A 22124-nucleotide genomic window follows, 5' to 3' on the forward strand; every position below is an offset into this window, starting at 1 on the left:
TATCGGTATACCAGTGAAATCGTTTAACCATTGACGTAGCAGTAACGCCTGTGTGACAAAGGTGTCAGGAGCGTTTCTCAGCCAACGACTGGTGGCTGTTTACACACCAGGCAGTAAGCCCTCCAGCCTCTAGAGGTGTGGACTACAGTATCAAGCTCCTGAGGAAGTTATGGACGTAGCGTTTAACAGCAGTGCTGGGCTGGGGTGTCTTGGTTGATCCGATTCCTCTCCGTATCTTTTTACGATCCCTTGTCACTGATCATAAGTCCACTTACGACCCAGTTTCCTCCTTATCCTTTATGGTACACTGGCTTCCTCGTGAGTCTCCTTCAGGATCGAGTCTAAAGTGATGCTTCTTGCTTTCTTTTTGTTTTTTTTTTAACTCCTCGTGGAGTGTTGGTGTCTGTTCTGTCAACCCCAGATAAGGGAATTGGATATTGTTGGGTTTATGATCCGGTCATACCGTCATTGCAGCGTATGACACGTTACGAAGCGGGTTATTTATCATACCTGTTATGTATTGGCTTATTATAGTTTTCTTTCACTGCTGGTGTCTGAGGTGATGAATGAGGATGTAAAGCCAAAGCATCAATTCAATGTTTGCTTCAGTGACGCAGTGAACTGTACCCCACCACCGTCTGAGACCGAATGCGTCTTCGGTCGAGAAATTAGAATGGGGTCACTGGCAGATAATGGCTGCTCCTTGAAGATCAAATCTCCAGTATAACGTAGATCCCATGTACGCCCTACCATCTCAGCCCAACATTCTCACCTCGTACACTATGAACTCTACTGCGAGACTCTGTTTTTTTTCAGCGTCCTTCCTTTATTTACCCCAACTTTCAGGTTCTAATCCTCATCCCTTCCTTGCAATCAGTTCCCCTCACACGAGCCGCCTGGATGATTCTCATAACTTTTCGTCTGGAGCTCTCTGAGCTGGTGATCGATTTCCCAGTGCTCCATCGTGAGGCTTTGGATATCAATTTTTTCTTCTCTGTCCTTATTCAGCGCAAAACGTCCACCTCCCAGACGCTTGGAAGATATCCATCGAGTTGAGTGTTCTCTCCCTTAGTCTTCTCTTTCCTCGCTTGTTTCGCCTATTGCCCACTTAGCGAGGTAGCGTCGAGAAGAGAAGACTAATCCTTCCAGGAGAGGGGGGGGGGGGGGGGGAAATTCTCGCTTGGCTCCTCCCTCTGTTCGTACTCTTAAAAACTGGGAGGATTTCCAGGCCCACGTTTCCAGGCACTCTGAAGTCCCTCTTCACCGACACGTAGGAGATACGTGGGTAATATCCTCTCCTCCCTCCCCTGTCTCCAGGGATATCTAGAAGGTTCATGTTTACTTAAAGGTACGGCTAATATGGATCTATGGACATCACTCTAATAGGACTAGTTACACGTTTGGCCTTGAAAAAACAACCTTTTGGGTCCTGATCAAGTCAAGAAGAGCAGATCACTGTGGACGCCAAAATGACTAATACACCTGATATCTTGAGGTACCTGGGTAATGCTTGACATGATGAGAGATCTGGGTAACATCTGACATGACGGGAGACCTGAGTAACGGCTGACGTGCTGGGAGATCTGAGTAACGACTGACGTGCTGGAAGATCTGAGTAACGACTGACGTGCTGGGAGATTTGAGTAACGGCTGACGTGTTGGGAGATCTGGGTAACGGCTGACGTGCTGGGAGACCTGAGTAACGACCAACGTGTTGAGAAATCTGGGTAACGGCTGACGTGCTGGGAGATCTGAGCAACGCCTGACGTGCTGGAAGATCTGAGCAACGACTGACGTGCTGGGAGACCTGGGGAACGGCTGACGTGCTGGGAGGTCTAAGTAACGGCTGACGTGCTGGGAGATCTGAGTAGCGACTGACGTGCTCAGACATCAACATAACAGGACTTACAAGTCAAGTACAGAGCAATCAATAACAAAAGAAGATCTCCACTGTTTGGTATTCAATACTTGGGGAACCTTTTCAAGCCTTTGTTATGGGTTTGCCCTCAGGGTTGGATCTCCTGAAAAGCCCCAAACAGATTCTTTCAACTCCCAGCACACAACAGGACTGGAACGCTTCCAATTAAAACTTTTTCTCCGCCCGATATCCCCGGCACTTGATAATTCAGCCTCGCTTTTAATTCGTTTCTAAACTGTAATTACCACCTACACTACAGAAAGCCAACTGTAATTAACATTTCCATTACATTAAATCAGCTGTAATTACCATCTCCATTACAATAACTCTAGCTACCACCTCCCCTTTAGTAACCAAATATAATTACCATCTCTCCATTACAGTGACTCCAATGAAATTGCCATATCTGCACTAAAGTAAGACATATTAACCACCATCACTCAACTATAGTAAGCCAAATGTAATTACAGTAAGCCAAACTGTAATTACCATCTGAATAATTGCCCTGTTCTACAGATCAATATAATACAAATTAAACTGTAAAAAAATGGTCATTTTTTCTTTTCAGTGAACGATTTCTTTTTTACAAAATGATAATGATAAGTAATAAGGACGATGATAAACTCAGATATCTAAAGAAAATACGAGATGGAATAAGAAGAGAAGACAATGTTTTCTCAAACACGCGTCAGATATAAATTTTTAGATCCTGAGCGAATATGTTATGGCTCTATTTCCTGATCCTGGGGCCGCCAAGGTATCTGGGTAGCCAGCACCACGCCAGCCAACACCAGCAGATGCAGCTCCTTCCACCACCGTCCCCTCACAATACCATATACCAGCCACTGATGGCGGAGGCTAGGATGCCAGATCACGTTATTGCCCATATCACAACAGATGGACAGACTTGGTGGAACCTTCGGCATTTTTTTCAGCTATGGTGATGAGCAGTGGTTACCAGGTGCTGAATTTACAGCTGATAAAACAGCACACAGCTCTTCCTGCCTCTGCTGCTGCTGTCTTTTTCCGTCGGGAGGCTGGTAAAATGGATAACTGGCCAGGCTTTGATATATATATATATATATATATATACATACTCTTTTCTTAACGACAGGGAAATGAAACATGGTAAGTTCCCAAGTGCACTTTTGTGTGATAATCACATCATCAGGGGAGACACAAGAAAGAATTTTAACAGTCATTTGATATACAACGAAGAGACGTAGCTAGGACGTGAAAGCCCATCAATAATCAGCAGGAACATATAGTAAGGAATTTTAATCAGATTTTGAGGAATATTTTCTTTACCAGTAGATTACTCATTTACATGCCCGTAAAACAGAAATGGACAAATATTTGTAGTTTGAATTCAAAAGAAATGTTCAGAGCCTGAGGTAAAACTGATGACAATTGAAGATGTCTCGCTTTTCTTCCTAAGTCTCTAATCTAGTTAGTTGATGGCGTTGTGTTCTGTTGAAGTTAAAAGTTTTTCATCTTGTTAAGTTCACTTTCGCTTCCCTTTTTCTTCCATGAGGGGGTGTTGATAGTACTGGAAAAAGGTACAGCTGGTTCGCCCCTTTTCTTCTCCTTGAGGTTGTGTTGATAGGCTTGCAATCAGGTCATTCTGGAATAACTCTGGCTTCTCTTTGAGGTTCGTGTTATAGTCTTGGAACCAGGTAGGTATTGCTGGAACACGTTAGGACAATGTCCAGTCACAGCAACAGCCGATGGTAGGTCGTCTGATGTTCTTCAGTGCATATGTGGCTTGAGTTACATTGACATCATCTGACGAGTTCCATGTCACTCATCTTCTTTTTTCCGTGCGTTCTTCCGTCATGGGATGAGTCTAGTCATATATCTTATTCCATGTGTGTTTTCAGTGTCATGTGACGTGTTCAGTGTCACCTCTCTTCTTTCCAGCAAACTCCGAACGTAAGTCCAAGACTGGACCCTCCTAGAACATCGACTGGAGAACTGCTTCTGTGACCATTCCTGGAATGGGAAGTTCCAGCAACATGCCTCCTTCAAGAAACCTGGACTTGGCATTCTTTCTCTTATTTTTCGTTTAGGTTGGTTTAGCATTTTTATCCGTTCCATTTCTTATGGTTTTTGGGGTGGCATAAAGTCGTAAATCACCCTCATTTACCCACTAAGTCAGGTATTCCAGTTCCCTGATGCCCTAGAAGTCTCTCTTCGCTGAGCCAGTTTGTCTCAATTATTTTCCTCTTCTTCTTCTTCTTCTTCTTCTTCTTCTTCTTCTTCTTCTTCTCTTCTTCTTCTTCTACTTCTTCGTCTTCTTCTTCTTCTTCTTCTTCTTCTTCTTCTTCTTCTTCTTCTTCTTCTGCTTCTTTTTTTTCTTTTTCTAGGTCTTCTTCTTTTTCTTCTTCTTCTTCTTCTTCTTCTTGTTTTTCTTTTTCTAGTTCTTCTTCTTCTTCTTCTTCTTTTTCTTCTTCTTCTTCTTCTTCTTCTTCTTCTTCTTCTTCTTCTTCTTCTTCTTCTTGCTGTTTCCCTTATATGGACCATCACTCAGAGAATGTCATCTCTTGATCTTTCACTTCCATTCTTCATCTTGGCTGTCCACTCCCCGAGCTTGTGGTCAAAGAGAATCTTTTCGGTTCACCTGAATTTACTTTGGATCTTAGAGGAAATGGAGAGAGAGAGAGAGAGAGAGAGAGAGAGAGAGAGAGAGAGAGAGAGAGAGAGAGAGAGAGGAGATGAGAGAGAGAGAGAGGAGAGAGTGTTTCATTATTTATTCTTTATCATTATATCATTATAAATCATTATTACCTTTTTATTTATATTATCATTATTACCCTTATTATTTTATTTTATTATATTATAATTATCATTATTTTTTCATTAAATTATCATTATTTTATAATTATCATTATCATTATCATTTTTATTATCATTATCTTTATTTTTCATCATTATAATTATCATTATTTTTAATATTTTTAATTATCATTATTAAAAATTTTTATTTTTATTTTAAAATTATCATTATTTATCATTATTTTTATTATATTATTTTTTTCCTTTCATTATCATTATTATATTATATTTTTTTTCATTATTTATTATTATTTATAATTAATTCATTTATTTATCATTATAATTATCATTATTATTTTTATTTCATTATTATAAACATTATATTATCTTTATTTTTATTATTATAAATTATTTTCATTATTATATTATTATTTATTATCATTATTATTTTTTAATTTTTAATTTTATATTAATTATTTTTCATTATTTTTATAATTATCTTTATTTTTATTATTTTATTTATCATTTATTATCATTTTTACTTATTTTTATTATTTTTACTTATATTATTATCATCATTTTAATTTTTTCTTTATTTTTAAATTTTATAATTATCATTATTATTTTTATTTTATTATTTATTATTAAATTTTTATTATATTATTTTTAATTATCATTATATTTTTTCATTATTTATCATTTATTTAATTATCTTATTATTTTTATTATAATTATCATTACTATCTTTATCCATTTTTTCATTATTATTTTAATTATCATTTTTATTATCATTTATAATTATCTTATATAATTATTTATTATTAATTTCATTTTTATTATTTATTATCATTATTATATTATTTTTATTATTATTTTATAATTATTTTTATTATTATCATTTTTTTTTTTTTTTTTTTTTTTTAATTTTTTTTTATTATTTCATTATATTATAATTATCATTTTTATCATTTTTATTTTATTATAATTATCATTATTTTTATTATTATCATTATTATTTTTTCCTTAAATTATTTTTTTATCATTATCATTATTTTTATTATATTTATTATTTTTTCATTATTATAATTATCATTATTTATCATTATATTTTTATTATTATATTATAATATCATTATTTTTAATTATTATATTACCCTTATTAATTATTTTTATTTTTTATTATTAATTTTATCATTATCATTATTATCATTTTTATTATATCATTATTTATAATTATCATTATTATCATTATTATATTTTTATTTTTAATTTCATTTTTAAATTAATTTTATAAATTTATTATTTATTATATTTTTATTATTATATTTTTTCTATCATTATTTTTTCATTATTTTTAAATTTTTTTATTATAATTATAATTTTTTCCATTATTTTTATTATTAATTTATTATAATTATCATTATTATATTATAATTTTTTCATTTTTAATTATTATTATTTTTTATTTTTAAGAATTATATTTATCCCTTATTTATATTATTTATTTATAATTATCCATTATTTTTTTAAAAATTATATTAATTATTATCAATTTATAATTATCATTATTTATTATAAATTTATCATTATTTATTATCATTTTTAAATCATTATAATTTTTATTATAATTATCATTTTTATTATTATTTATCATTTTTATAATAATTTTTATTATAATTATCATTATTTTTATTATTATATTATTATATTATCATTTTTAAAATTATATTATCATTATTATCATTATTTTTAAATTATAATTATATTATTATTATATTCATCATTATTTATTATTATCTTATTATTATAATTAACTTTATTTATTATTATTTATAATTATCATTCTTATTATAATTTTTCATTTTTCATTATTATTAAATTATAATTTTTATTAATAAATCATTATCATTATTTTTAAACATTATCTTATAATTATATTATTTTAATATTTTTACATTTTTTCCTTTTATTTTATAAATTTTAATTTTTAATTTTTAAATTTTATTATTTATTATCATTATTATCATTATGATTATCATTTTTCTCCTCCTTCTTCTCCTCCTCCTCCTCCTCCTTCTTCTTCTTCTTCTTCTTCTTCTTCTTCTTCTCTCTTCTTCTTTTTCTTCTTCACCTCTCTCCTCCTCCTTCTTCTTCTTCTTCTTCTTTCTTCTTCTTCTTCTTTTTCTTCTTCTTCTTCTTCTTCTTCTTCTTCTTCTTCTTCTTCTTCTTCTTCTTCTTCTTCTTTTTCTTCTTTTTCTTCTTCTTCTTCTTCTTTTTCTTATCATTACTATTGATATAATCATCATTATCATTATTATCATTATCATTATCATCATCATTATTATTTCATTATTATTAATTGTTATCATTATCATTATCATTATTATCATCATTATCATTATCATTATTATCAACATTATCATTATCATTACTATCATTATCATTACTATAATCACCATCATAATCATTATCATCACCATAATCATCATTATCAAGGTCATTTCATGCTAAGCGATGCTTCATCATTTTCTGTGACACTAAGTCAAAACATCAGAGGAAAAAAATATCATGCGAACAAGTTCTGTCTCTAAGCCAACCATCACATGACCAATTTCCCCCTAAGGAGAACAGTTCAATGTTGGAAAGACTCCTCCACCTCCCAGTCCTCCACCATTAGACTCTCACCTTCCACTCCAACACTCCTCACCACCACTTCCTTCCTCATCCCCTCCCCAGCCAACGCCATTATGAGACTCGGTCTCCAACATCTGCAAAACGTGAGGGAATTAATTTCTTTTTTTTGAGATTGCATCGTTCATCACAATATACAAAAAAAGAATTACCTGCTTGATGTCGTAACAGAGGAATTACCTTTTTCACGAAAGTAATTCATTATGATCCTTTAGATTATGTTTTACCCCAGGAGTAATCCATGGGGATTTAACGTAATCCTGTGTCTCATTACAAAAGAAATATATAATTATCTTTTGAAGACTTTTTTGGGGGGGGGCGGTAAATGGCTTTGTACAGCAGCTTAGCTAAAAACACACCAATGAAACTCCTTTGATAACTTGAGCAACGAATATGTTAATTTACGAGAGTAATTCTCTTTCCTCAGTATCTGATTTTTTGATTCTGGACGACGAATATATATACAGTGGGTGACGACATTCGTAACACAGCAGTATATATAATAGGTGATTGTGTGGTAGTGGCTACAAGGTGTGGTGGTGGTGGCCACAAAGTGTGGTAGTGGCTACAAGGTGTGGTGGTGGTGGTGGCCACAAAGTGTGGTAGTGGCTACAAGGTGTGGTGGTGGTGGTGGCCACAAAGTGTAGTAGTGGCTACAAGGTGTGGTAATGGTGGTCACAAAGTGTGGTAGTGGCTACAAGGTGTGGTGGTGGTGGTGGCCACAAAGTGTGGTTGTGGCTACATGGTGTGGTAATGGTGGCCACAAAGTGTGGTAGTGGCTACAAGGTGTGGTAATGGTGGCCACAAAGTGTGGTAGTGGCCACAAGGTGTGGTAATGGTGATCACAAAGTCATTATCATTATCATTATTGATATCATTATACAGCAATTATAAGCATCATTTCTTACACATTACGAATGTTATATAATTATTAATAATATCATTATTGTTATTATTATTATCATTACTATTATCATTATTATTATTATTATCATTATTATTATTATTATTATTATTATTATTATTATTATTATTATTATTATTATCATTATCATTATTATCATTTATAATATTATTACTATTATTATCATTATTATTATTATTATCATCATTATTATTATTATCATGATTATTATCATCAACACTATTATCATTATTTCTTTTTTCGTACTATTCGCCATTTCCCGCATTAGCGAGGTAGCATTTAGAACAGAGAACTGAGCCTTTGAGGGAATATCCTCACTTGGCCCCCTTCCCTGTTCCTTCTTTTGGAAAATCAAAAACGAGAGGGGAGGATTTCCAGCCCCCCGCTCCCTCCCCTTTTAGTCGCCTTCTACGACACGCAGGGAATACGTGGGAAGTATTCTTTCTCCCCTGTAGTCACGTTGAGTACACGTACGTTCGTATTCATCAACTTAAAGGTCATCTCTTTTCACCATTTTCACTGTGGACTCTGAATTAGAGTGGGATTAATTCTTTTTTTGATTAACTCGGAATATGAATACTCCACTCACATCCAGATTATAATAATCTCCATTTTGCTGTGAAACTCTCTCAATATGTCCTCTAATTATGTCGTTCTTTAATGAGAAATGATCACTGTATTCTCTGACATAGATCTTAACCATAGTTTTGAAATAGATCTGAGACACATTTTGAAATAGATCTTAGCCATATTCTGAAACAACTCTTAACTTATATTAGTGCCTGATATGTTTACAGACCCCTTATCATTTCCCATGTTATGAAATAGAGAACACATGATCACCTTGACATTATTGTACATAGGAGATTATAAGGAAATGAGGCCAAGCAGGGTTCAACCCCATTTCCCTGTGGTTCAGTAGAGTGTATAATCCTCATTGACATAACATATACGATCGCTTTTTCTCTTTTCAACATAAAACCGGCTTAGTTATGAAGGCTTTGTTGTGTGCATTTTCCGTCACCTTTGATCAGGCATATATATATACATATCGAGGCTTAAACACGCCTCCCACGAGCAATGGCAGTGTATAGCTAGATTTTTTTTTCCCCTCCACCTCCATAGCTTACGGCCTCGACCAGATACCTCAGGGTTTTACCAGCAGAGCACACAAAGTACACCCAGCTGACACTCTACTTTATGGTGTACGAGAAGTGGCTATGATGACTACCGTCACCTGGCTATGTTAGCCAGCGTTATTCAGCTATGTTAGTAGCCCTCCATCACCTAGCTATTTTTAGCCGCCATCGTCTAGGTATGCTGGCCTCCCTCACCTAGCTATGTTAGCACCATTACCTCATCCATAATGTACATGACTTATCTCAGAACGTCTGTGTCTCAATATATATATATATATATATATATATATATATATATATATATATATATATATATATATATATATATATATATATGTTGGAAAGGATCGCACCTTTTTGCGCGTCCTAGCTTCGTCTCTTCGATGTATATCAACTGACTTATATTTCTCTCTTGCGTCTCCCCTGATGATGTGATTATTACACGAAAGGAAAACGACACAAGGATTAATGAATGAATAGATAAACACACACACACACACACACACACACACACACACACACATAGACCAAGAGAGAGAGAGAGAGAGAGAGAGAGAGTCAGTCAGTCCCCTCTCCCACCCTGCCACCCCCCAAATCATCTGCCAATATTACCACTGGGGAGAAAAAAGTAACGAAACTTCCCTGTGACTAAGTTCTCGGCTGAGCGTGTGGTAAGGTCTGGCTCGATCCCTAACACTCTACATCACCAAGGGAATCGCTTTCACGTGAGGTTTGGTGGCGTCCCTGACACGGGCTTATTGTACACTTCAGCACTGGGTCACCAGGTTTTAGGGTTTCTGTATCGCTTTCATGTGCAGTGTGTTGCCCGGTGGGAACGCGTCCGCTGACCGAGCTGGGTTAACTCTTTTTAGTGCAATGTTTTGTGAACGCGCTGCTCACGGCTCTGCGAATCGGCTTGAAGTGTAATGTTTCGTCCATTGCGATGGTGGTTAACGCCTGCGACTGAGGGGGGAGAGCGAGAGAGAGAGAGAGAGAGAGAGAGAGAGAGAGAGAGAGAGAGAGAGAGAGAGAGAGAGAGAGAGAGAGAGAGTGTAGAGGGGCAGGCTTTTGTTTGAACGTTTCTAAAGAGGCTGAATTTGTCTCATACGTCCCAGTGAAGCGTTAGGGCGACTATACGGGATAGGGGAGAAAAACTGGACACCTACGTACACACGTAACACCAACACAGTGAAAATGGAAATCCTTCCAATACAATCTTATCTCTGGATGTGTTTTCGGCGCCCAGGTGCTTGTAAGGGCTCTCGTCGAACACCTACCTTCCCAAAACTACACTATGACCAGTCACCGAACACCGGCTATAACGAAAGACAAAGCTTTAGTTCAAGCTTTAAAGACATGTACTCACAGATTCCCCTCCACCACCCACCCCTTTCTCCCTCAACAAATGTGACGGTGGCTGAACTTGTGCACACAGTAATGACCCAAATGTGACAGTGGCTGAACCTGTGCACACAGTAGTGACCCGACAAACACACACTATCCAGCCCCCGTTCCATCCTAGTAGTAAGTTGTAACCCCACTGGGCATACGTTCATTGGAAACTACACTCCTCAGACATGTACGTGTGACACTTTCTCATCCACGTTCTGAAGATCTCTCGTCTCTACAACACTTTAAAAAACACAGATTCAATACGTCCGTCCTGCTCAAAATGTACCCTCCATACCGAAGACAATAAATACTTCCGCCTAAATTCTCCCTCTTGTACTCACCTCACACAGAGGTATACACAGCACTACACCTCATCACCCGTTGGACGTGGATAGCTTCTGTGCGCTGCGGGAGCTCCGTGGAGGGACTTCCTGGGGAAGAAAAGTAGGTAAATATATATATCAATACTGTATCTACCTATACACACACACACACACACACACACACACACACACACACACACACACACACACACACACATACACACACACACATACACACATATTTTCATGCAGTACCCGTCTTCAGCAATTACCCATACGTTTGACATGCAAATTCTTGCATTATCAAATACCCTTTTTTCACCTCCGTTAATACAATCCTATAGTTTCCATATTCAACAGTTGTCTTTATGTCGGTATAAAAGATCTATTTCTCATAAAAATCTATGATAATTCTGTATCATAATCTTCGAGTCTTTAGAATATCTTAGATTTTTCAGACCAGATATTTTCCTCCATATTTTCCATTATGAAGGCAGCTAACGAGGTTATAAGGTCACGGGGGCAATGGGCTGGACAGATGAGGTGGGTAAGTGACTCATTAATCCTGGAGGGAGGGAATGAGGGAGGGAATGAGGGAGGGGAATGAGGGAGGACAGAGGCGCTGTCGTCCATTTTATCTCATGTTTCATGACAATGTTGCTGGTCTTTACGTCTTGCCTGAGACCCACCCAGTGTGGCGGAGGGAGGAGGAGGAGGAGGAGGAGGAGGAGGAGGAGGAGGAGGAGGTGGAGGAGGAGGAGGTGGCCAGCCAGGCAGGCAGGAGGGCGAGGAGGAGGAGGTGGTGGTGGTGGTGGCCAGCCAGGCAGCCAGCCAGGCAGGAGGAGGAGGAGGAGGTGACTGTCGCCTCCTTCAGCCAAGAAGGAGGCTGCTGGCTCCTGCCACTGGCTCTCTCTCTCTCTCTCTCTCTCTCTCTCTCTCTCTCTCTCTCTCTCTCTCTCTCTCTCTCTCACTGACGGCAAATACTTCACAGGACCGTAGCGCAATATCTGCTTCGGTGTGGAATGCAGACGATTCCTGTATTGCATCACTGGGAGTACGTGGGAAAGCCGGGTAACAAAGGACCTGTTGGTTGGTCGTGCTTGGGAAAAGACCCGATGGTCGTACACGATAGTACCTGGGAAAGCCAGATAACAGAAGACCTGATGGTCTTATATGAGAGTACCTGGGAAAGCCAGATAACAGAAGACCTGATGGTCTCATATGAGAGTGCCTGGGAAAGCCAGATAACAAAAGACCTGATGGTCTTATATGAGTGCGCCTGTGAGAGCTAGACAACACAAGACCTGATGGTCTTATATGAGGGTACTTGGGAAACTTCAATAACAAAAGACCTGATGGCATATAACGAAGATATGAAATTTCTTTCGAAAAAAAAATAACTGATAAGTTTATTACTGAAAAAAAAAAACGCTGTAGTAAGTCGTAATTGTGACCCCTACGTGAAGACGTATGGAGGAGATGGGTCGCAAGAGAGAGAGAGAGAGAGAGAGAGAGAGAGAGAGAGAGAGAGAGAGAGAGAGAGAGAGAGAGAGAGAGAGAGAGAGAGAGAGAGAGAGAGTGGGATCAAGACAGTGCTGAGGTTAAAAAAAGACGTCTCAGGCATGGAATATGAATGGAGCCGCATCCTTCCTCGGAGAGGCGTGGCAGACAGTGGTAATATGTAGGACCAGAGTGGGAGGTGAACTGGAAGGATTTATGGATGGACGTGGATGCATTTCAATAGGATTTTACACTAGGAAGAAGGTAGCCCCAAGGGAAGAGATGATGTACAGACATCGCTTCCTTACCTCAGCCATGTATTTACATATATATACCTATATCTATATCTATCTATCTATCTATCTATCTATCTATCTATCTATATATATATATATATATATATATATATATATATATATATATATATATATATATATATATATATATATATATATAGTGTGGTAGAGAGATAAGCAAGGGTACTGATAAAAGATATATGTCGAGGGGTGTATATCACACACACACACACACACACACACACACACACACACACACACACACACACGTTATTTACTGAGGCTGAGCACGTGTATGGTAGGGTAGAGAGCTAAACATTGTGGAGTTCCCACAGTGTATCGTGCCAGTGTGGCCATCGGCCAGGATGGGTGTACAATATGGAGGGCCACGGGCCACCTCTGGGGAAGCCGGGTCACCAGCCGGAGATGAGTACACCATAGAGGGCCATGGCCACCTCAGGGGGGAGCCTGGCCACCAGCTGGGGAAAGATACAGCCTGGAGGGCCATGACCTCCTGAGGGAGAGAGAGAGAGAGAGAGAGAGAGAGAGAGAGAGAGAGAGAGAGAGAGAGAGAGAGAGAGAGAGAGAGAGAGAGAGTCTGCTTCGCTGTGTATTCCGACCGTTTTCAGTGGCATTGGTGTGGAGCTGACGGTATCAAGGCGGGGAAATCATGGTACGTGTCCGTGGACAGTTATTGCCTCTCTCTCTCTCTCTCTCTCTCTCTCTCTCTCTCTCTCTCTCTCTCTCTCTCTCTCTCTCTCTCTCTCTTTCCCAACAAATGAGGACAACTTGACCCCAGAGCAGGTTGTAATCTCTCTCTCTCTCTCTCTCTCTCTCTCTCTCTCTCTCTCTCTCTCTCTCTCCTCATTAATTCCTGAACGTTCATCTTTTTTAGTCACTCAACAGAAAACGAGAGATACCAGAAGCCCCTTTGTAATGTAGGTTAGAGAGGGAGAGGACAGTAACATGGACCGAGAATGGGGAACTTGACAACCACTGAAGTACTGGCTAACTTACTCTCAGGTTCCCTTCCTTTTCCCTCTCTCTATCTCTCCGTGCCTCATCCACACGTGCATTGCTAGCATTCAGTCCACAAACAACACCTCCTCACTCTCTTTCTCTTCCTCCTCCCGACGTCAAACATTCTCACTTCTATGATTACCTGTGGTGAGCGCTACTATGCCCGGATCATACGTAGGAGCAAAACCATCTCATTGTAAGTACTTATAAGTAAGTATAAAGGCGTAAGTAGGTAGGAAGTACACCCTCTCATTTACTCCTCCTCGACCCCGTCTCTCATGTCTTGCGTTGAATAAGTAAAAGACAAACACTGAAGAACAAATGAGGAGAGTTGGAATCCACCTGGGCTCTGTAACCCTTTCATACGTGTATCTTTCTCTGACTCGCCTCCTGACGTTCTCTTGTTATTGTAATATTCAACTCTAAGGCGACGTAGTGGTGTTTACAGTCTCATAAGACTTCGACGCATAGAAATCTTTATTTTAGTGTATAAGTTCAGAGGGAAATGAGAGCAGGTATGGTCGAAATTTAATCCTGTGTAGAGAGCTGGTATGTAGTGGTTGAGGAAGTTATATATATACTGGACAGACTCCAGACCAGCTTTTGGCTATAACTCATTAACGAAAGACTATCTATTTCCCAAATATAACTTCGAATAATGTTCATAATTTCTCCTAAAAGTTTGAACGTTATAACACTTTGATATTTTCCTATGTACATGTATTCCTTTTGAATAATTTGCGTTATTATGTTAACCTCTTTTTTATATGATAAATAAATGCTCGTATCGACAGTGCTATAGCAGAAAAAAAACCCTAACACGACTGACATTGCTCCAAGCGCTTTTAAGTCTGCATATCAAACTAAATCCCGGTGGTTTTAAGGATTTGAAACCTGTATTATCACTATACACGATGTGTTGATGATGGGTTCTTGTTCGTCACTGTAAACTATTGAAAAGTTTGTGTTATATTCGCGAGGCTTAAATCACCCTGACAAATGTATATCATCTATTGATGATCTCAACTCCAAAGACTATGATAGAGACACCATCTGAAGAAATAGACAAGAATAGATAATGGCCATTTGTGGTCCATTCACATCATCAAGGTGATCGACATTTTCTTTAATATGTTGGAAAGTGATCTATGGGTAACTGAATTAAACTCTGCCAGGTTACCAGAAATGCAGAGCCGTTATGCTTTAGACTTCATGCGGAATTAGAGCAAGGGTGGCCAATGTTATGAACAACACACACACACACACACACACACACACACACACACACACACACACACACACACACACACATTCGAGTCCAGCCAGCCATTGGGTTCAGCTCACACAGGACCAGCAGTGAGGACTGGCATGGACTGGAGGACACGACACATGCAGCAGATCGTCGCCTTAAGGCTGTGTGCCAGGTGCTTAGAGTGAGGAGGGAGGGGAGAGGCACCAGTTGCCTTGAGTAATGTGTGTGTGTGTGTGTGTGTGTGTGTGTGTGTGTGGAGGGAGGGAGGGAGAAGCCAGTGATATACGTCAGAAATACACAATGAATTTAGCACAATATGAGCTGAGTATATACAGTACACGCAGCGTCAAAAATACATACCAGAATACACAGTATATATGTATGATAATGAGAGGCAAGTGACATATATATGTATACGTATATTTCTCGATATGCCTTTGCATATGTGTGTGTATATCTGTCTGTATGCGTCTGCCTGTTTGGAAGTAAGTTCTTGCATATGTATGTTTTTTATGTATATATATGATTACGCCTCACAGTGTGTCTCTATGTGTTCATGTGCTTGGCTATGTGTAAGCATAAATGCACGTTTTTCCTTGCATAGACCAACGTGCCGTGTGTGTGTGTGTGCTTCCGTGTGTATGAGAGAGCCTTTTGAAAAAAATGAAGTATAAAAGCACATACACGAAAAGCCATTCTAATACTCTTAGCTCCAAAAAGTAAAATTAAAAAAAACTACCTAAATTTACACCTTACATATTTTTCTTTCAGCGAAAGCAAATGTATATAGAATGTATATAGTTTCAGTGAACTGGATAGGGAATTTAGAATATTCCTCTCTAGCAGATAACTAGGGATCCAGACGCAGCCAGCAACATGTAGACGCCTATGATATCTTGCTACATTGTATGAACACCCTCCTCACTTTCCCCCCCTTTCCCTCACCTTCACTCGCACCATCGTTAACATCACCTCGATTAACTAAAGCTGTCTTTATCGATCATCCCTCTCATACAGACAGTGTTCTAACCTCTTCTGATCCACTGGGTGCCCACCACAGCTGCGATAGATCCACACACACACACACACACACACACACACACACACACACACACCCTGGGAGATATAATGGTGATTTAACGCCATCTAACGAAGGTTTATGTAACCACCTGGCAGTAACCTCATCACAGGCCGATAGATCTTCTTTTACTCGTCTACTCAACGTATCTCTATAACCAGAAGCGGTCGACGCGTAGCGCGGGTGTGGTTACGTACCAGCCATGGTGGAGGATGAGGAACGCATGACGTCACGGTCTTCACCAACACATAACGAGCTAAAGCAAGAGAAGGCCTGGTGAAGGCAGGAATGAAGGGTGGGTTGGCTTGGTGAAGGGAAGAATGAATAGTAGGGTAGCTTGACCGATGAAGGGATAGCTGGTCACAATGATGGGAGGGCTGGCCACAATGATGGGAATTAGTGGCCACATTAATGCGAGGCTGCGGTGGCCACAATTATGGGAGGACTAACGATGATGATGGTACGAATAGGGCCACTGTGTTAGAAGGGCCGCCTATAATCATAAGAGGGCTGGCCACAGTGATGGGAGGGCTGGCCACAATGATGGGAGGGCTGGCCACAATGATGGGAGGGCTGGCTACAATGATGGGAGGGCTGGCCACAATGATGGGAGGGCTGGCCACGATGATGGGAGGACTGGCCACAGTGATGGGAGGACTGGCTACACAGTGAAGGGGTTCGACCCCAGTGACGTGATGACAAAGGCAGTGAAGGCCCCCAGCGAGGAGGTGAGGCAGGAAATTTGATCATGGCCAATACAGCGAGTCCCTGGGAAAGGCAAAGTCATTATCAGGATGTGGGAGATCAGCTTCGGGAGGCCGTAATGAGCTAAGTTAATGAGAAAATGGTCGACTTAATTGAAGAAGACAGATGAGTGAGGGCAACTTCATCGAGGCAGAGACCTGACTGGGTTCTATAGTTGGTTTTTAATGAAAGAGAAATGATGACTAGAGCGGCGACAGGAGACGAGGCGGAGCTGAAGATGTGAAATTGAAGAGGTCGAGACGTTTTGGAAGGTGACAAGAGGTTTGATGGGAGTTGTTGAAGAGTAATCAAGATGGTGAAGTTGGGGAGATGGCAGTCGTGCTGTGCTGGAGTGGGTGATCAGGTCTCGTTGATCGAGATTAACGAGTGGATTAGAGAGAGAGAGAGAGAGAGAGAGAGAGAGAGAGAGAGAGAGAGAGAGAGAGAGAGAGAGAGAGAGAGAGAGAGAGAGAGAGAGAGAGAGAGAGAGAGAGAGAGAGAGAGAGCACGACACAATCGCTCTCTCACAAAGTTTCCCTGCCAGGCACGACGGTACGACCCTTAAGCACGACATTATGAGTCCTTGAACACGACGGCACGACCCTTAACACGACAGTATGATCCACGAACACACACGACGGAGAGCAGCAAGTGTTGCTGATGGTGGACTGAAAGACTGTCTTCTTGTTATATGTCAAAAGAACAAGACTTGTTGGACAGTAGGGTAAGAGAGGCTTCATTTGGGGACAATGAGATTATAGTATAATCTATTGCACACATAATGAGGGTAATGAGGAGACTATAAACTCATTTGAAACTGTGAGGATATGTTAAAGGTTGCGAGATGAGAGTACAGGTGGGATGGATCATGAGGTGATGAGTGTAATGGCCAGGGACCAGGCTAAGGCGATAGAGGTGGAAATGAGATGTATGTGTGTGTGTGTGTGTGTGTGTGTGTGTGGGTAGGAAGAGTAGAGGGAGGAGAGAGATAATGGGGAGGAAGATAATAGCCTGATGGTCTTAGAGCAAAGTGCAGCCCGGGTGGGATAATGGGAGGCAACTCCTGCTGATGCCACGGGTGGCTGGACGACCCTCAGGCAGGTATAAGACAAGATGGGGCTCTCAACACCACATGATAGAACCATAAAGTGTTGCGTGGAGGACGGGGAGGGACGAGGATCTGGCAGTAAGCTGAGCACATAAGTCATTGTAAACACAGAAAACATCTCAGTCTGGGCTATGTCATGTGAAGTGATATAAGACGCAGAAATGTACGCAGACAACTGTCGTAAGATTAAGTGACGTAAATGATGAACTAACGACGGAACATTGTGAAGACCTGTTGAATGACGGTGAAGCATCGAAGGAACATTGTGAAGACCTGTTGAATGACAGTGACTGTTTTGAGCTGCTTGTGGGCCCTGAGGAAGGACGTGTATCAGACGACAGACCAAAGATGACGGACGGAGGGACGTATGTAGGAGGTCAGTGTACCATGGGACTGCGGTTCGCTGGCAACGGTAAGCGTCAGCGTCTGATGGAGCCAGTCTTCTACATGTACCGCAGGAGGTAGAGCAGGAGGAGGAGGAGGAGGAGGCAAGTGAGGGGATTAATGAAAGGCTGCGCGAGAGAGAGAGAGAGAGGAGAGAGAGAGAGAGAGAGAGAGAGAGAGAGAGAGAGAGAGAGAGAGAGAGAGAGAGAGAGAGAGAGAGAGAGAGAGAGAGAGAGAGAGACTGCCACAGGCATTAAAGGGATGACGTAAAATGAGTGGGATTCGTGTGTCAGGATTCGTGTCAGGATGATCACACGGACGGGCCAGCTGGCTGAGGCTTGAAGGCTGACTGAGGGAGGAGACACACGCGTGTTTGGTCTCCCTAAAGCTGTAGCAGTGAGGCGTGATACAGCTACAGGAAAACCGTAGTGGAGGGATGATGATGATGATGATGGAGAGGAATGTTAGCTTTATGGACGATGTGGTGCGAGCACAGTTCTTTCTCCACTGGTGACGACCAAGATCAATATAGCCACAGAGAAATGTACGGGACGAAGGGCGAATATGGATGTAAAAGTCGAACAATAAATCAGACTAAAATATTTAAGATTCCTCTATCTGGAAAGGAGCGTCAGACTCTGGAACATGACTTGGAAACCAAAACGCCAGAAAGACGTTGCCAGACTTTGTGAGGCAGTTGTGAAGGTTTTCACTGGAGGACTGAGGCTGGTTGATTGGTCGGGAACTGAGATAAGAGACGGAGGGGAAGTTGAGCTGGGAACTGAGATAACACAAACCAGGAAAAAAGTTAAGGAAAATACTCTGAAACTCTGGCTGGAGGAGAGACATGAAATATGAAGACGAGAATTGATCGTCAGAAGGAAGTGTTTGTTGACGACCGAGTTAGAAAGTTAGGGATGGATGGTCAACTGTGGCCTGAGGAAGAGTGGGGTCAACAAGGTGTGGAGAATCAGAACTCAAGTTGTGAGGGAGGGGGAAGGTGATTGTCAGGGAGACTTAGATACTGGGTGCAGAGACTTAAAGGTGTGAGGTAAAAGTGATAATACTTTCTTAACTGTTGATTGAAGGAAGACTGGGTTTTCAGTCCTGGAGACTTGTGGAGGAGTTGGTTCGAGGGTTCTCGGTAATGTAAAATGGTTGAACGGGTTTAGTGAGTTGAAGAATTCGAGGGGAGTTTGTTGGAGGGGTTCTTGGGAATGTGGTGCTCAAGAGGAGGACAAGAATAGAGGAAAAAGATAAGGAATTGAATCCTTCGTCTCAACCCTGTTGTACTTTCGGCAGGTGATCTATTTCGATGGAAATGACCGAGGCTTCGTGATGTTTATATGAACCTCTGTCTCGCAGGCTTCATGAATTGTTCTCTTTGTCATTTGTCAGAACAGAAGTCGTATATGTTTTTTTCTTCTTTTTCATATAGGTTGTGCATGTTAAACGAGCCGGTTTCGAAGCGGTGGCCAACCAGGAGCTGATAATCTTTAAATCCAGCAATATTCAAAGTTGTTTTCAAAGCATCACACATACGTTGATATACGAACAGTTCGAACATATGTTAGAAAGATTTGATAACCCCCTTGAGGACAACGGTACGACCCTGGGGAATATCATGCACTGGCTCTTGACCTGACCTTTACAAATCAGGTCAAAAAAGTCATACCATCATACCTAAAGGTCGAGTCGTTATGCTCAAGGGTCGTATTATCTAGTTCAAGGGTCATACCGTCGTGCCAGAGGGTCATAACGCCGAGCTAACATCACACAAGGAACACTTATCATTAAATGTTTCTCTAAATATCTTACTTGCGATAAAAGATAAAGCAATTTAGTTGATTTCCAGATAGGATTCCTAGGATACTTGATACGAGGCAAAAAGTCAAACTCAAAAAAAAATATATTGATAATTTTCGTCAAGTTTCTTCGAGGAATTATTTATACTTTTTATACTGTAAACAGATCCCTACATACGATAAGAACAGTTGAATTAACTGGAGTAATTAATCTACTTGTTTACTTAGGAGAATACGCTACGAATGTGGACTTATCCGGATATTTTTTTTCTTAAGATTTAGCTATACAGAATAATTTCCTAAATGCACAGCTATCTCTTATCAGTAGTTTACCTTGAACCATATTCAATAATTGATGTCATTTCTAACTGGAGTTCATGGCACTTATGTGATAGATCCATTCCCTTTCACACTGTTCAATTTCGATCTATAGGCTCTAATAGAGAAATGTCTATAGCAGGAAATCTATTATTTCCCTCACAATAGAAACAATGAATGATGATTGTCTTGACCAATTACGACTTTAATTTCTTTCTCTCTCTATGACCTAACTTGATAGAGAATTAATTTCGTATTAACCTTATGTGAAAAGAAATATCATTGTTCTCAACTGTTTCATTGATCAATACCCTACGTCTTTCTGACGTTGATGTTCTAGTCTTATCTCAACTGGTATCCAAAGAATATATCTAGTTTAAAAGCCTTTCTAATTAGGTCTCGCATTAAGACGGATCTACCGTCATTAAACTAAGGTTGACTTTAAACCAAGGTATTATGATTACGAATCGTCTGGGAGTTGTTCGTTGTGTGACCAAGTACTGTATTCGTTCGTTGTGTGACCAAGTATTGTATTCGTTCGTTGTGTGACCAAGTATTGTATTCGTTCGTTGGGTAACCAAGTATTGTATTCGTTCGTTGTGTGACCAAGTATTGTATTCGTTCGTTGTGTGACCAAATATTGTACTCATTCGTTGTGTGACGATGTATTGTATACAATTCGTTTTGTGACCAAGTATTGTATTCGTTCGTTGTATAAGCAAGTATTGTATTCGTTCGTTGTATAACCAAGCATTGTATTCGTTCGTTGTGCGACCAGTTTCTTCATTCGTTCGTTGTGTGGCCAAGGAATTCACTCATTCGTTGTGTAACTAATCATTTACGTCGTTTTATGCGCAACTGAATATTTCTCTTTCTTCCACTTGAGTTAAAACTTTATCGAAATCAAATGTTCTTGATATAGAAATACAACTGAATTATTGATATCGTGCAGCGTCTTAGGAGAAGAAAACAAAATTCCCTCGATACGACACCTTCAAGAATCACTACCTGCACAATACACAACACCTCCACGACACACAAGAACACCTCCACGACACACAACACCTGCACAGCACACAACACCTCCACGACACCAAAACACCTCCACGACACGCAAGAACACCTCCACGACACACAACACCTCCACGACACGCAAGAACACCTCCACGAAAACACACAAACACCTCCCCACAGCATCACAACTGCACAGCAAACACCTCCACAACACACAACACCTGCACAGCATCACAACACCACAACACACAACACCTGCACAGCACACAACACCACAACACACAACACCTGCACGACACCTCAATACCCACCTTCCAGGCCTCCCTTACAAGAAATGCAAATGAAGAGGAAAATTCTACACTGGTTCGTCAGACAGTAGTCTTGTCGGATCTTACAAGGAAAATATATGTGTAGGCCACAGTCTTCGCTGCAGAGGATACAC

General features: G+C 39.8%; 1 long non-coding RNA gene across 1 annotated transcript in view; it reads right to left on the reverse strand.

The window, feature by feature from the left end:
* Window positions 1-6972: 6972 nt before the first annotated feature.
* The window catches only part of LOC139755774 (uncharacterized), a 70480-nt gene continuing 55328 nt past the window's right edge, over window positions 6973-22124 (reverse strand). Inside the window, exons 4-5 of the long non-coding RNA XR_011714160.1 lie at window positions 11182-11271; window positions 6973-7461 (exon numbers count right to left, since the gene is read on the reverse strand). This is a non-coding gene — a long non-coding RNA (uncharacterized lncRNA). The remainder of the gene's footprint in view (window positions 7462-11181; window positions 11272-22124) is intronic.

Source organism: Panulirus ornatus, chromosome 20 (genome assembly GCF_036320965.1).
Source record: "Panulirus ornatus isolate Po-2019 chromosome 20, ASM3632096v1, whole genome shotgun sequence".
Lineage (NCBI taxonomy): Eukaryota > Metazoa > Arthropoda > Malacostraca > Decapoda > Palinuridae > Panulirus > Panulirus ornatus.